This window comes from Salvelinus fontinalis, chromosome 23 (assembly GCF_029448725.1).
Source record: "Salvelinus fontinalis isolate EN_2023a chromosome 23, ASM2944872v1, whole genome shotgun sequence".
NCBI lineage: Eukaryota > Metazoa > Chordata > Actinopteri > Salmoniformes > Salmonidae > Salvelinus > Salvelinus fontinalis.
The window spans coordinates 22456785-22474938 of NC_074687.1; positions in this window are offsets into that span (position 1 = coordinate 22456785).

The window sequence follows — 18154 nt, forward strand, 5'->3', positions numbered from 1 at the left end:
TTCTGTATACCAGGGAGCTAGTTTCTTATGACAAATGTTTTTCGTTTTTAGGGGTGCAACTGCATCTAGGGTATTGCGCAAGGTTAAATTGAGTTCCTCAGTTAACCTTTCACGAGTATCTACCCCGGGTCCGGGTTCACCCCCCCCCCCCCCCCCCCCCCACACTGAGTAGCATAGCCTAGCATAGCGTCACAATTAAATAGTAGCATCTAAATATCATTAAATCACAAGTCCAAGACACCTAATGAAAGATACAGATCTTGTGAATAAAGCCACCATTTCAGATTTTTTAAATGTTTTACAGGGAAGACAAAATATGTAAATCTATTAGCTAACCACGTTAGCAAAAGACACCACTTTTCTAACTCCATCAGTTTCTTACTCCATCAGGTGCTATCACCAATTCGGCTAAACTAAGATATTGATAGCCACTAACCAAGAAAAAAACTCATCAGATGACAGTCTGATAACATATTTATGGTATGGGATAGGTTTTGTTAGAAAAATGTGCATATTTCAGGTAGATATCATAGTTTACAATTGCACCCACCATCACAAATGGACTAGAATAAATACATAGAGCAACGTGTTTACCTAATTACTAATCATCAAACATTTCGTAAAAATACACAGCATACACTAATCGAAAGACACAGATCCTGTGAATACAGACAATATTTCAGATTTTCTAAGTGTCTTACAGCGAAAACACAATAAATCGTTATATTAGCATACCACATATGCAAACGTTACCAGAGCATTGATTCTAGCCAAAGAGAGCGATAACGTAAACATCGCCAAAATATATTAATTTTTTCACTAACCTTCTCAGAATTCTTCAGATGACACTCCTGTAACATCACATTACAACATACATATACAGTTTGTTCGAAAATGTGCATATTTAGCCACCAAAATCATGGTTAGACAATGACAAAAGTTGCCCAGCTGGTCAGACAATGTCGTGCGCCATATTAGACAGTGATCTAGTCGTATACATAAATACTCATAAACGTGACTAAAAAATATAGGGTGGACAGCGATTGATAGACAATTTAATTCTTAATACAATCGCTGATTTACATTTTTTAAATTATCCTTACTTTTCAATACAGTTTGCGCCAAGCGAAGCTACGTCAAACAAAATGGCGTCATAAGCATTAACATTTCTCGACAGAAACACGATTTATCATAATAAATTGTTCCTACTTTGAGCTGTTCTTCCATCAGAATCTTGGGCAAAGAATCCTTTCTTGGGTCTAATCGTCTTTTGGTCGAAAGCTGTCCTCTTGCCATGTAGAAATGCCCATTGCGTTCGGCATGAACTGGAACCGTGCCCAGAGATTCACAGTGTCTCAGAAATAAATGTCCCAAAATCGCACTAAACGGATATAAATTGCTATAAAACGGTTAAAATTAACTACCTTATGATGTTTTTAACTCCTATAATGAGTAGAAACATGACCGGAGAAATATAACTGGCTACACTAATGCTTGGAAAAAGAGCAGGTCGGTGTCCACCGCGCGCCCGACGCCTCTGGAAAAGAGTTCCTACCTACACGTGTTTTTGTTTTATAGGGGCTGTGATTGCGCAATCGATACCATTCAAATCGTCATCACGTAAAGGCATCCAGGGGAAGACGTAAGCAGTTTCCGTATCCTGATAGCGTTCACAGTGGCCTTTAAACTGAATTTTTGTGTTGTCTGAGAATTTATAGCACGACTTTTGATGCTCCTTGGTTGGGGTCTGAGCAGATTATTTGTTGCGATTGCAAACGTAATAAAATGGTGGTCCGATAGGCCAGGATTATGTGGGAAAACATTAAGATCTACAACATTTATTCCATGGGACAAAACTAGGTCCAGAGTATGACTGTGGCAGTGAGTAGGTCCAGAGACATGTTGGACAAAACCCACTGAGTCGATGATGGCTCCGAAAGACTTTTGGAGTGGGTCTGTGGACTTCTCCATATGAATATTAAAATCACCAAAAATTAGAATATGATCTGCTATGACTACAAGGTCTGATAGGAATTCAGGGAACTCAGAGAGGAATGCTGTATATGGCCCAGGAGGCCTGTAAACAGTAGCTATAAAAAGTGATTGAGTAGGCTGCATAGATTTCATGACTAGAAGCTCAAAAGACGAAAACGTCTTTGTTTTTTTTGTAAATTGAAATTTGCTATCATCAATCTTAGCAACACCTCCGCCTTTGCGGGATGCACGGGGGATATGGTCACTAGTGTAACCAGGAGGTGAGGCCTCATTTAACACAGTAAATTCATCAGGATTAAGCCATGTTTCAGTCAGGCCAATCACATCAAGATTATGATCAGTGATTAGTTCATTGACTATGACTGCATTTGAAGTGAGGGATCTAACATTAAGTAACCCTATTTTGAGATGTGAGGTATCATGATCTCTTTCAATAATGGCTGGAATGGAGGAGGTCTTTATCCTAATAAGATTGCTAAGGCGAACACCGCCGTGTTTAGTTTTGCCCAACCTAGGTCGAGGCACAGACACAGTCTCAATGGGTATGGGTATGGCTGAGCTGACTACACTGACTGTGCTATTGGCAGACTCCACTAAGCTGGCAGGTTGGCTAACAGCCTGCTGCCTGGCCTGCACCCTATTTCATTGTGGGGCTAAAGGAGTTAGAGCCCTATCTATGTTGGTAGATAAGATGAGAGCACCCCTCCAGCTAGGATGGAGTCCGTCACTCCTCAGCAGGTCAGGCTTGGTCCTGTTTGTGGGTGAGTCCCAGAAAGAGGGCCAATTATCTACAAATTCTATCTTTTGGGAAGGGCAGAAAACAGTTTTCAACCAGCGTTTGAGTGCTGAGACTCTGCTGTAGAGCTCGTCACTCCCCCTAACTGGGAGGGGGCCAGAGACAATTACTCGATGCCGACACATCTTTCTAGCTGATTTACACGCTGAAGCTATGTTGCACTTGGTGACCTCTGACTGTTTCATCCTAACATCGTTCGTGCCGACGTGGATAACAATATCTCTATACTCTCTACACTCGCCAGATTTAGATTTAGCCAGCACCATCTTTAGATTAGCCTTAACGTCGGTAGCCCTGCCCCCTGGCAAACAGTGTATGATCGCTGGGTGATTCGTTTTAAGTCTAATACTGCGGGTAATGGAGTCGCCAATGACTAGGGTTTTCAATTTGTCAGAGCTAATGGTTGGAGCCTTCGGCGTCTCAGACCCCGTAGCTGGAGGAGTAGAGACAAGAGAAGACTCAGCCTCAGACTCCGACTCGCTACATAATGGGGATAACCGGTTGAAAGTTTCTGTCGGCTGAATGAGCGACACCAGTTGAGCATTCCTACAGCATTTCCCTCCAGAAGCCATGAGAAAGTTGTCCGGCTGCGGGGACTGTGCGGGGGGTTTATACTAACGTTACTATCTGTACTTACTGGTGGCACAGACGCTGTTTCTTCCTTTCCTACACTGAAATTACCCTTGCTATCATAAATCTTAGCAACACCTCCGCCTTTGCGGGATGCACGGGGGATATTACCCATCTCAGGATCAGAAGTGGAAGTGAGTGAGCTGAGAGTACAGGAAGCTGACGTAGAACAACCAGGCAGTCTGTGTGAGACTCTATGATGATGTGATATCATTTTCATTCAATTGTATCAGCTGTGTAACAACTATTTGACTGTCTTTTAAATAATATCTCTTGAGGCAGAAAGTTAAATAAGACATTTATTTCAACTGTAGCTATTGAATACATCTCAGTTACTTAAATAAATACACTACTCAAGAACAGAACAGTGCTTCACTAAATAATTTACAAGAAAAATGCTGCTCTTGTAACTTACTATAAGGGTCTGGAGGAAAACAGTAGCCACTGATGAGCTCTGATAGTGACAAAACGGAAAGGATTAGTCATCAGGTGGATGTTTCTTACCACTGGGGTGGTGTAGTTGCTAAATTAAAGCTAGCAGCATGGTCGATCTGGCATCTGCATTGGCCGTACAGCATTTACTGCGATGCAGCCTCTGCAGAAGTCAGGGCATTCATACGTCTTGCACTTCGCGGTGCAGAGCAGAGTTGTTGTGAAGGAAGTTGTCAACGAAGGGTATTCGTGTTTATACATGACGTACCACCACCACCTACCGCCAACCAATCATGTTCATGCGGAGCTATACAGAGTTATATGAAGCCCTCTACAAAGCTGCAGAATTTGGGAGGCACACGGCATTGCTGTACAGAGCTTGATTTGGCCTCCACAGACCTCTGGAGGCTCCACGATAGCGCCACACCCTCCATACGGAGAAAGATGGGTACCGGTAGCTAATTTAACCTTTTAATGCAGTGGGCTAAATCAGGGTCAGAGTGTTTCTTGGTAGTCTTAAACTAATCTACTTTTAAACAACAGTATACATCCCACACACATGGTTATGGGCTTAGAAAAAGAGGACACCTGTTCCATTTCATATATATAATGTAACAGTTACATTTTTCTTTCACCTTTATTTAAATAGGTAGTCTAGTTGAGAACAAGTTCTCATTTACAACTGCGACCTGGCCAAGATAAAGCAAAGCAGTGCGACACAAACAACAACACAGAGATACACATGGAATAAACAAGCATACAGTCAGTAACACAATAGAAAAAATAAAGTCTATATACAGTGTGTGCAAATGACGTGAGGAGGTGAGGCAATAAATAGACCATAGTAGCTGTCACGTTCTGACCATAGTTCTTGTGTGTTTTGCTTGTTTTAGTGTTGGTCAGGACGTGAGCTGGGTGGGCATTCTATGTTGTGTGTCTAGTTTGTCTGTTTCTATGTTTGGCCTAATTTGGTTCTCAATCAGAGGCAGGTGTTTTGTGTTGTCTCTGATTGGGAATCACATATAGGTGTCTTGTTTTGTGTTGGGGTTTGTGGGTGGTTGTCTCCTGTCTCTGTGTTTTCTCTGCACCAGCTAGGACTGTATCGATTTGCCACATTTATTATTTTGTTATTTGTAAGTGTTCACAGTTTCGTATTAAACATGTTGAGCACTGGCTATGCTGCGTGTTGGTCCGATCCCTGCTCGTGAAGAGGAGGAAGGCTGCCATTACAGTAGCGAAGTACAGTGGGGCAAAAACATTTCTGGATTTTATTTTCTCATTTTGTTTGTCATAGTTGAAGTGTACCTATGATGAAAATTACAGGCCTCCCTCATCTTTTTAAGTGGGAGAACTCTCACAATTGGTGGCTGACTAAATACTTTTTTGCCCCACTGTAATTACAATTTAGCAAATTAACACTGGAGTGATAGAGGAAACCAGAAATACTGGTGTCAAAAGAGCAGAAAAGTAAATCAAAACAATTTGGGGATGAGGTAGATAGATTGGGTGGGCTATTTACAGATGGACTATGTACAGTTGCAGTTATCAGTTAGCTGCTCAGATGGCTGATTTTTAAAGTTAGTGAGGGAAATGTAAGTCTCCAGCTTCAGCGATTTTTGCAATTCGTTCCAGTCATTGGTAGCAGAGAACTGGAAGGAAAGGCGGCCAAAGGGGGTGTTGGCTTTGGGGATGACTGTAGCACCTGCTACGGGTGAGTGTTGATATCGTGACCAATGAGCTGAGATAAGGCGGAGCTTTACCTAGCATTGACTTATAGATAACCTGGAGCCAGTGGGTCTGGCGACGAATATGTAGCGAGGGCCAGCCGATTAGAGCATACAGGTCGCAGTGGTGGGTGGAATATGGGGCTTTGGTGACAAAACAGATGGCACTGTGATAGACTGCATCCAATTTGCTGAGTAGAATGTTGGAGGCTATTTTGTAAATGACATCGCCGAAGTCGAGGATCGGTAGGATAGTCAGTTTTACTAGGGTATGTTTGGCGGCGTGAGTGAAGAAGGCTTTGTTGCGGAATAGAAAGCCAATTCTAGATTTAATTTTGGATTGGAGATGTTTAATATGAGTTTGGAAGGAGAGTTTACAGTCTAGCCAGTCACCTAGGTATTTGTATTCAATTTTGAGTTTGCATCCCAATATTACACTTTATATACAGTACCAGTCAAAGGATGGGACACACCTACTCATTCCAGGTTTTTTCCTTAATTTTCACAATATTCTACAATGTAGAATAATACTGAAGACATCAAAACCATGAAATAACAAACATGGAATCATGAAATAACCAAAAAAGTGTTAATCAAATCAAAATATATTTTATATTTGGTATTCTTCAAAGTAGCCACCCTTTGCCTTGATGAAAGCTTTGCACACTCTTGGCATTCTCTCAACCAGCTTCAGGTGGTAGTCAGCTGGAATGCATTTGATCCCCTCTACAAGACACGGAACCCCACTAATCTACCGACGGAAACGCACGAGATGTCTAAAAATAGACCTCCATCCTATGCTATCTTGCTACCGATAGCCATCTACCCGGCCAGCTGTCTGGATTGCCGTGACCCCAACCAACCTCTACTCACTGTACCCTTATTGATCACTCGATTAAGCATGCCTCTCCTTAATGTAAATATGCCTTGTCCATTGCTGTTCTGGTTAGTGTTTATTGGCTTACTTCACGATAGGGCCTCTAGCCCTGCTCACTATACCATATCCAACCTTTCAGTTCCACCACCCACATATGCGATGACATCACCTGGTTTCAATGATGTTTCTAGAGACAATATCTCTCTCATCATCACTCAATACCTAGGTTTACCTCCACTGTATTCACATCCTACCATACCTTTGTCTGTACATTATTCCTTGAAGCTATTTTATCGCCCCCAGAAACGTCCTTTTACTCTCTGTTCTAGACGTTCTAGACGACCAATTCTCATAGCTTTTAGCCGTACCCTTATCCTACTCCTCCTCTGTTCCTCTGGTGATGTAGAGGTGAATCCAGGCCCTGCAGTACCTAGCTCCACTCCTATTCCCCAGGCGCTCTCTTTTGATGACTTCTGTAACCGTAATAGCCTTGGTTTCATGCATGTTAACATTAGAAGCCTCCTCCCTAAGTTTGTTTTGTTCACTGCTTTAGCACACTCTGCCAACCCGGATGTTTTAGCCGTGTCTGAATCCTGGCTTAGAAAGACCACCAAAAATTCTGACATTTTCATCCCCAACTACAAGATTTTCAGACAAGATAGAACGGCCAAAGGGGGCGGTGTTGCAATCTACTGCAAAGATTGCCTGCAGAGTTCTGTTTTACTATCCAGGTCTGTTCCCAAACAATTTGAACTTCTACCTTTAAAAATCCACCTCTCTAAAAACAAGTCTCTCACCGTTGCCACCTGCTATAGACCACCCTCTGCCCCCAGCTGTGCTCTGGACACCATATGTGAAATGATTGCCCCCCATCTATCTTCAGAGCTCGTGCTGCTAGGCGACCTAAATTGGAACATGCTTAACCTGTCTAGGAGGAGCGTGCCGCTAGCGGCACCCCCCCCCACATTCCACTGAAAAGGCAGAGCCGCGAAATTCCCAAATTTTTTTTTTTTTAAATATTTAACTTTCACACATTAAAGTCCAATACAGCTAATGAAAGACACAGATCTTGTGAATCCAGCCAACATGTCCGATTTTTAAAATGTTTTACAGGGAAGACACAATATGTAAAGATGTAAATCTATTACCTAAAAACACATTAGCATAATCCACCATCTTTTATTTGTCCACCAACACCAGTAGCTATCACCAATTCGGCTAAACTAAGATATTTATAGCCCCTAACCAAGAAAAAAACTCATCAGATGACAGTCTGATAACATATTTATGGTATGGGATAGGTTTTGTTAGAAAAATGTGCATATTTCAGGTAGATGGCATAGGTTACAATTGCACCCACCGTCACAAATGGACCAGAATAATTACAATGAGCAACGTGTTTACCTAACTACTAATCATCAAACATTTCGTAAAAATACACAGCATACACTATTCGAAAGACACAGATCCTGTGAATACAGACAATATTTCAGATTTTCTAAGTGTCTTACAGCGAAAACACAATAAATCGTTATATTAGCATAGCACATAGCACATAGCAGCCCAGCATTGATTCTAGCCAAAGAGAGCGATAACGTAAACATCGCCAAAATATATAATTTTTTTCACTAACCTTCTCAGAATTCTTCAGATGACACCCCTGTAACATCACATTACAACATACATATACAGTTTGTTCGAAAATGTGCATATTTAGCCACCAAAATCATGGTTACACAATGACAAAAGTAGCCCAGCTGGTGAGAAAATGTTGGTGCGCCATATTAGACAGTGATCTACTCTTATACATAAATACTCATAAACGTGACTAAAAAATATAGGGTGGACAGCGATTGATAGACAATTTAATTCTTACTACAATCGCGGAATTACATTTTTTTAATTATCCTTACTTTTCAATACAGTTTGCGCCAAGCGAAGCTACGTCAAAAAACATGGCGTCCTAAGCCACTAACATTTTTCGACAGGAACACGATTTATCATAATAAAAATTTCCTACTTTGAGCTGTTCTTCCATCAGTATCTTGGGCAAAGGATCCTTTCTTGGGTCTAATCGTCTTTTGGTGGAAAGCTGTCCTCTTGCCATGTGGAAATGCCAACTGCGTTCGGCATGAACTGGAAGCGTGCCCAGCGATTCACAGCGTTTCAGAAATAAATGTCCCAAAATCGCACAAAACAGATATAAATTGCTATAAAACGCTTTAAATTAACTACCTTATGATGTTTTTAACTCCTATAACGAGTAGAAACATGACCAGAGTAATATTACTCCCTCCACTAATGCTTGGAACAGGTGCGGGTCGGTGTCCTCCAGGCGCATGACGCAGCAAGAAAAGACTGACTAGCTACAGGTGTAACAGCTTGTGCTCTCCTCATCCTCGGAAGAGGTGAGGAGAGAAGGATCTTCTGACCAAAACGCAGCTTGTGGAAAATAAGCCATCTTTATTATAACAACGATAAAGATGGCAACACGAAACGAAACAAACACTTTCAAAACTACAAAATAACAAAACGACGTTGACGAGACCTGAACATAAACTTACATAACTAAACATAAACTTACGTACAGGAAACAGACGACATCGAAACGAAAACGAAACAAACAAACGCTACAGTCCCATGTGGTACGAACATAACATACGGACACAGGAGACAATCACCCACAAACAAACAGTGAGAATGCCCTACCTAAATATGACTCTTAATTAGAGGCAAACGCAAACCACCTGCCTCTAATCAAGAGCCATACCAGGCAAACCAAAACCAACATAGAAACAGATAACATAGAATGCCCACCCAACCTCACGTCCTGACCAACTAACACACAAAAACTAACATAAATAGGTCAGGAACGTGACAGTACCCCCCCCACAAGGTGCGAACTCCGGACGCACCAGCACAAAGTCTAGGGGAGGGTCTGGGTGGGCATCTAACCACGGTGGTGGCTCAGGCTCGGGGCGCGGTTCCCACCCCACCATAATCCATCCTAACTTCTTCCCTCCAAGAATGTCCACCCTCTTTCTTCCCCCACAAAATCCTCTTAATAACATATCTAAGAATGACAACACCGGGACAGAGAGATAAACCAAGACAGAGGGATAGATAAGAATATAGATGTAGAAAAAGATAGAGAGGGAGATCAGGATAGAGGGGCAACTCCGGACTGAAAGGCAGCTCCGGACAGAGAGACAGCTCTGGACTGATGGGCAGTTCTGGGTATCTAGCCTTTTCAGGCTGAAGGGCAGCTCATGGCTGACTGACGACTCTCGACGCTCATGGCAGGCTGACGGCTCTCGACGCTCATGGCAGGCTGACGGCTCTCGACGCTCATGGCAGGCTGACGGCTCTCGACGCTCATGGCAGGCTGACGGCTCTCGACGCTCATGGCAGGCTGACGGCTCTCGACGCTCATGGCGCTCTGACGGCTCTGGCTGCTCATGGCGCTCTGACGGCTCTGGCTGCTCATGGCGCTCTGACGGCTCTGGCTGCTCATGGCGCTCTGACGGCTCTGGCTGCTCATGGCGCTCTGACGGCTCTGGCTGCTCATGGCTCGCTGGCGGCTCTGGCAGATCCTGTCTGGTTTGCGGCTCTGGCAGATCCTGTCTGGTTGGCGGCTCTGGCAGATCCTGTCTGGTTGGCGGCTCTGGCAGATCCTGTCTGGTTGGCGGCTCTGGCAGATCCTGTCTGGTTGGCGGCTCTGGCAGATCCTGTCTGGCTGACGGCTCTAGCGGCTCCTGTCTGGCTGACGGCTCTAGCGGCTCCTGTCTGGCTGACGGCTCTGTAGGCTCATGGCAGACGGGCGGCTTTGCAGGCTCATGGCAGACGGGCGGCTTTGCAGGCTCCTGGCAGACGGATGGCTCAGATGGCGCTGGGGAGACGGATGGCTCAGATGGCGCTGGGGAGACGGATGGCTCAGATGGCGCTGGGGAGACGGATGGCTCAGATGGCGCTGGGGAGACGGATGGCTCAGATGGCGCTGGGGAGACGGATGGCTCTGGCCGGATACGGTACACTGTAGACCTGGTGCGTGGTGCCGGAACTGGAGGCACCGTGCTAATGACAAGCACCTTCCTACTAGTGCAGGGAGCAGGGACAGGGCACACTGTATTCTCAAAGCCTACTCTATCCCTGATGCCTGGTACCGGCACTGGTGACGCCGGGCTGAGGACAAGCACATCAGGATTAGTAGGGGGAGAATATACAGTGTGTACAGGGCTCTGGAGACGCACTGGTAGCTTAGTGCGTGGGGCCGGAACTGGAGGCACCGGGCTAGATACACGCACTACAGGGAGAGTGCGTGGAGGAGGAACAGGGCTCAGGATACGCACTGGTAGCCTAGTGCGTAGTGTATACACTGTAGGTACTAGGCTGGGGCGGGGAGGTGGTGCCGGAAATACCGGACCGTGGAGGCGTACTGGCACTCTTGAGCATTGAGCTTGCCCAACCTTACCTGGTTGAATACCCCCGGTTGCCCGACCAGTGCGGGGAGGTGGAATAACCCGCACCGGGCTATGTAGGCGAACCGGGGAAACCATGCGTAAGGCAGGTGCCATGTATGCCGGCCCGAGGAGACGCACTGGAGACCAGACGCGTTGAGCCGGCCTCATGACACCTGGCTCAATACCCAATCTAGCCCTACCAGTGCGGGTAGGTGGAATAACCCGCACTGGGCTATGCACTCGTACAGTAGACACCGTGCGCTCTACTGCGTAACACGGCGCCTGCCCGTACTCCCGCTCTCCACGGTAAGCCTGGGAAGTGGGCGCAGGTCTCCTACCTGCCCTTGGCCCACTATCTCCTAGCCCCCCCCCAAGAAATTTTTGGGAATTACTTACGGGCTTTTTTGGCTTCCGTGCCAGACGCGTTCCCTCATAGCTCCGGTTCCTCTCTCCGGTAGCCTCCGCTCTCCTCAGTGCCTCCAGCTGTTCCCATGGGAGGCGATCTCTACCAGCTAGGATCTCCTCCCATGTGTAGACACCCTTTCCATCCAAAACATCGTCCCATGTCCATTGCTCCTTTCTCTCCTGTCCCTTACTCCGTTTAGTTTCCCTTTGCCGCTTGGTCTTAGCGTGGTGGGTGATTCTGTAACAGCTTGTGCTCTCCTCATCCTCGGAAGAGGTGAGGAGAGAAGGATCTTCTGACCAAAACGCAGCTTGTGGGAAATAAGCCATCTTTATTATAACAACGATAAAGATGGCAACACGAAACGAAACAAACACTTTCAAAACTACAAAATAACAAAACGACGTTGACGAGACCTGAACATAAACTTACATAACTAAACATAAACTTACGTACAGGAAACAGACGACATCGAAACGAAAACGAAACAAACAAACGCTACAGTCCCATGTGGTACGAACATAACATACGGACACAGGAGACAATCACCCACAAACAAACAGTGAGAATGCCCTACCTAAATATGACTCTTAATTAGAGGCAAACGCAAACCACCTGCCTCTAATCAAGAGCCATACCAGGCAAACCAAAACCAACATAGAAACAGATAACATAGAATGCCCACCCAACCTCACGTCCTGACCAACTAACACACAAAAACTAACATAAATAGGTCAGGAACGTGACAACAGGGTTTTTTAATTTATAGTGCCTGTGATTGCGCAATCGACCCCATTCAAATCGTCATCACGTAAAGGCATCCAGGGGAAGACGTAAGCAGTGTCCGTATACTCATAGCAATAACAGTGGCCTTTTAACTGACTCCAGATCAGGGGCCAACATTTCTGAAATCTGACTCCATGTCAGGGAAATTGCTGTAGAATGGGTTCTGTTCCACTTAGAGACAAAATTTCAACTCCTATAGAAACTATAGACTGTTTTCTATCCAATAATGATAATAATATGCATATTGTACGATCAAGAATTTTGTAGGAAGCCGTTTCAAAAATTACACGATTACCATAAATAGTGACAACAGCGCCCCCAGCCTCAACAGGTTAACACCCCAGCCATCCTACAATCTAAGCTTGATGCCCTCAATCTCACACAAATTATCAATGAACCTACCTGGTACCACCCCAATTCCGTAAACACGGGCACCCTCATAGATATCATCCTAACCAACTTGCCCTCCAAATACACCTCTGCTGTTTTCAACCAAGATCTCAGCGATCACTGCCTCATTGCCTGCATCCGTAATGGGTCAGTGGTCAAACGACCTCCACTCATCACTGTCAAACGCTCCCTGAAACACTTCAGCGAGCAGGCCTTTCTGATCGATCTGGCCGAGGTATCCTGGAAGGATATTGATCTCATCCGGTCAGTAGAGGATGCCTGGATATATTTTTTAAATGCCTTCCTCACCATCTCGAATAAGCATGCCCCATTCAAGAAATTTAGAACCAGGAACAGATATAGCCCTTGGTTCTCTCCTGACCTGACTGCCCTTAACCAACAGAAAAACATCCTATGGCATTCTGCATTAGCATCGAACAGCCCCCGTGATATGCAACTTTTCAGGGAAGCTAGAAACCAATATACACAGGCAGTTAGAAAAGCCAAGGCTAGCTTTTTCAAGCAGAAATTTGCTTCCTTCAACACAAATTCAAAAAAGTTCTGGGACACTGTAAAGTCCATGGAGAATAAGAACACCTCCTCCCAGCTTCCAACTGCACTGAAGATAGGAAACACTGTCACCACCGACAAATCCAATATAATTGAGAATTTCAATAAGCATTTTTCTACGGCTGGCCATGCTTTCCACCTGGCTACCCCTACCCCGGTCAACAGCACTGCCCTCCCCTCTGCTACTCGCCCAAGCCTTCCCCATTTCTCTTTCTCCCAAATACAGTCAGCTGATGTTCTCAAAGAGCTGCAAAATCTGGACCCGTTTCAAATCAGCCGGGCTAGATAATCTGGACCCTTTCTTTCTAAAACTATCTGCTGAAATTGTTGCCACCCCTATTACTAGCCTTTTCAACCTCTCTTTCGTGTCGTCTGAGATTCCCAAAGATTGGAAAGCAGCTGCGGTTATCCCCCTCTTCAAAGGGGGGGACACTCTTGACCCAAACAGCTACAGACCTATATCTATTCTACCCTGCCTTTCTAAGGTCTTCGAAAGCCAAGTCAACAAACAGATTACCGACCATTTCGAATCCCACCATACCTTCTCCGCTATGCAATCTGGTTTCAGAGCTGGTCATGGGTGCACCTCAGCCACGCTCAAGGTCATAAACGATATCTTAACCGCCATCGATAGGAAACAATACTGTGCAGCCGTATTCATTGACCTGGCCAAGGCTTTTGACTCTGTCAATCACCACATCCTCATCGGCAGACTCGACAGCCTTGGTTTCTCTAATGATTGCCTCGCCTGGTTCACCAACTACTTCTCTGATCGAGTTCAGTGTGTCAAATCGGAGGGTCTGTTGTCCGGGCCTCTGGCAGTCTCTATGGGGGTGCCACAGGGTTCAATTCTTGGACCGACTCTCTTCTCTGTATACATCAATGATGTCGCTCTTGCTGCTGGTGAGTCTCTGATCCATCTCTACGCAGACGACACTATTCTGTATACTTCTGGCACTTCTTTTGACACTGTGTTAACAACCCTCCAGGCGAGCTTCAATGCCATACAACTCTCCTTCCGTGGCCTCCATTTGCTCTTAAATACAAGTAAAACTAAATGCATGCTCTTCAACCGATCGCTGCCTGCACCTGCCCGCCTGTCCAACATCACTACTCTGGACGGCTCTGACTTAGAATATGTGGACAACTACAAATACCTAGGTGTCTGGTTAGACTGTAAACTCTCCTTCCAGACTCACATCAAACATCTCCAATCCAAAGTTAAATCTAGAATTGGCTTCCTATTCCGCAACAAAGCATCCTTCACTCATGCTGCCAAACATACCCTTGTAAAACTGACCATCCTACCAATCCTCGACTTCGGTGATGTCATTTACAAAATAGCCTCCAAAACCCTACTCAATAAATTGGATGCAGTCTATCACAGTGCCATCCGTTTTGTCACCAAAGCCCCATATACTACCCACCACTGCGACCTGTAAACTCTCGTTGGCTGGCCCTCGCTTCATACTCGTCGCCAAACCCACTGGCTCCAGGTCATCTACAAGACCCTGCTAGGTAAAGTCCCCCCTTATCTCAGCTCACTGGTCACCATAGCAACGCCCACCCGTAGCACGCGCTCCAGCAGGTATATCTCTCTGGTCACCCCCAAAACCAATTCTTCCTTTGGCCGCCTCTCCTTCCAGTTCTCTGCTGCCAATGACTGGAACGAACTACAAAAATCTCTGAAACTGGAAACACTTATCTCCCTCACTAGCTTTAAGCACCAGCTGTCAGAGCAGCTCATAGATTACTGCACCTGTACATAGCCCATCTATAATTTAGCCCAAACAACTACCTCTTTACCTACTGTATTTATTTATTTTGCTCCTTTGCACCCCATTATTTCTATCTCTACTTTGCACCTTCTTCCACTGCAAACCAACCATTCCAGTGTTTTTTTTACTTGCTATATTGTATTTACTTCGCCACCATGGCCTTTTTATATTTTTATTTATTTATATATATATTTTGTTGCCTTCACCTCCCTTATCTCACCTCACTTGCTCATATTGTATATAGACTTATTTTTCACTGTATTATTGACTGTATGTTTGTTCTACTCCATGTGTAACTATGTGTTGTTGTATGTGTCGAACTGCTTTGCTTTATCTTGGCCAGGTCGCAATTGTAAATGAGAACGTGTTCTCAATTTGCGTACCTGGTTAAATAAAGGTGAAATAAATAAATAAATAAAAATGTCAATTAACAGGTGTGCCTTGTTAAAAGTTCATTTGTGGAATTTCTTTCCTTCTTAATGCTTTTGAGCCAATCAGTTGTGTTGTGACAAGGTAGGGGTGGTACACAGAAGATAGCCCTATTTGGTAAAATACCAAGTCCATATTATGTCAAGAACAGCTCAAATAAGCAAAGAGAAATGACAGCCCATCATTACTTTAAGACATGAAGGTCAGTCAATTCTGAGAATTTCAAGAACTTTTAAAGTTTCTTCAAGTGCAGTCGCAAAAACCATCAAGCTCTATGATGAAACTAGCTCTCATGAGGACCACCACAGGAACGGAAGACCCAGAGTTATCTCTGCTGCAGAGGATCATTTCCTTCAGAGTTACCAGCCTAAGAAATTTCAGCCCAAATATTATTATTTTTTTTTTTTACATTTCACCTTTATTTAACCAGGTAGGCAAATTGAGAACACGTTCTCATTTACAATTGCGACCTGGCCAAGATAAAGCAAAGCAGTTCGACACATACAACAACACATAGTTACACATGGAGTAAAACAAACATACAGTCAATAATACAGTGAAAAATAAGTCTATATACAATATGAGCAAGTGAGGTGAGAAAAGGGAGGTGAAGGCAAACAAAATATATATATAAATAAATAAAAGTATAAAAAGGCCATGGTGGCGAAGTAAATACAATATAGCAAGTATAAAATAACACTGGAATGGTTGGTTTGCAGTGAATGAAGGTGCAAAGTAGAGATAGAAATAATGGGGTGCAAAGGAGCAAAATAAATAAATACAGTAGGTAAAGAGGTAGTTGTTTGGGCTAAATTATAGATGGGCTATGTACAGGTGCAGTAATCTATGAGCTGCTCTGACAGCTGGTGCTTAAAGCTAGTGAGGGAGATAAGTGTTTCCAGTTTCAGAGATTTTTGTAGTTCGTTCCAGTCATTGGCAGCAGAGAACTGGAAGGAGAGGTGGCCAAAGGAAGAATTGGTTTTGGGGGTGACCAGAGAGATATACCTGCTGGAGCGCGTGCTACGGGTGGGCGTTGCTATGGTGACCAGCGAGCTGAGATAAGGGGGGACTTTACCTAGCAGGGTCTTGTAGATGACCTGGAGCCAGTGGGTTTGGCGACGAGTGTGAAGCGAGGGCCAGCCAACGAGAGCGTACAGGTCGCAGTGGTGGGTAGTATATGGGGCTTTGGTGACAAAACGGATGGCAATGTGATAGACTGCATCCAATTTATTGAGTAGGGTTTTGGAGGCTATTTTGTAAATGACATCACCGAAGTCGAGGATTGGTAGGATGGTCAGTTTTACAAGGGTATGTTTGGCAGCATGAGTGAAGGATGCTTTGTTGCGGAATAGGAAGCCGATTCTAGATTTAACTTTGGATTGGAGATGCTTGATGTGAGTCTGGAAGGAGAGTTTACAGTCTAACCAGAAACCTAGGTATTTGTAGGTGTCCACATATTCTAAGTCAGAGCCGTCCAGAGTAGTGATGCTGGACAGGCGGGCAGGTGCAGGCAGCGATCGGTTGAAGAGCATGCATTTAGTTTTACTTGTATTTAAGAGCAATTGGAGGCCACGGAAGGAGAGTTGTATGGCATTGAAGCTCGCCTGGAGGGTTGTTAACACAGTGTCAAGAGAAGGGCCAGAAGTATACAGAATAGTGTTGTCTGCGTAGAGGTGGATCAGAGACTCACCAGCAGCAAGAGCGACATCATTGATGTATACAGAGAAGAGAGTCGGTCCAAGAATTGAACCCTGTGGCACCCCCATAGAGACTGCCAGAGGTCCGGACAACAGACCCTCCGATTTGACACACTGAACTCGATCAGAGAAGTAGTTGGTGAACCAGGCGAGGCAATCATTAGCGAAACCAAGGCTGTCGAGTCTGCCGATAAGGATGTGGTGATTGACAGAGTCAAAAGCCTTGGCCAGGTCAATGAATATGGCTGCACAGTACTGTTTCCTATCGATAGCGGTTAAGATATCGTTTATGACCTTGAGCGTGGCTGAGGTGCACCCATGACCAGCTCTGAAACCAGATTGCATAGCGGAGAAGGTATGGTGGGATTCGAGATGGTCGGTAATCTGTTTGTTGACTTGGCTTTCGAAGACCTTAGAAAGGCAGGGTAGGATAGATATAGGTCTGTAGCAGTTTGGGTCTAGAGTGTCTCCCCCTTTGAAGAGGAGGATAACCGCAGCTGCTTTCCAATCTTTGGGAATCTCAGACGACACGAAAGAGAGGTTGAAAAGGCTGGTAATAGATAAATAAATGCTTTACAGCGTTCAAGTAACAGACACATCTCAACATCATCTGTTCAGAGGAGACTGCATGAAGCAGCCCTTCATAGTCGAATTGCTGCAAAGATACCACTATAAAAGGACACCAATATGAACAAGAGACTTACTTGGGCCAAGAAACACAAGCAATGGACATTAGACTGGTGGAAATCAGTCCTTTGGTCTGATGAGTCCAAATGGTTCCAACCGCTGTGTCTTTGTGAGATGCGAAGTAGGTGAACGGATGATCTCCACATGAGTGGTTCCCACTGTGAATCATGGAGGAGGAGTTGTGATGGTGTGGGGGTGCTTTGCTGGTGACACTGTCTGTGATTTATTTAGAATTCAAGGCACACTTAACCAGGATGACTACTACAGCACTCTGCAGCGATACATCATCCCATCTGGTTTTCTCTTAGTGGGACTATAATTTGTTTTTCAACAGATGGCTACTTTGAAGAATATAAAATCTAAAATATGTTTTGATTTGTTTAACACTTTTTTGGTTACTACATTATTCCAAATGTTTTATTTCATAACTTCGATGTCTTCACTATTATTCTACAATGTGGAAAATAGTAAAAATAAAGAATAACCCTTGAATGGTACTG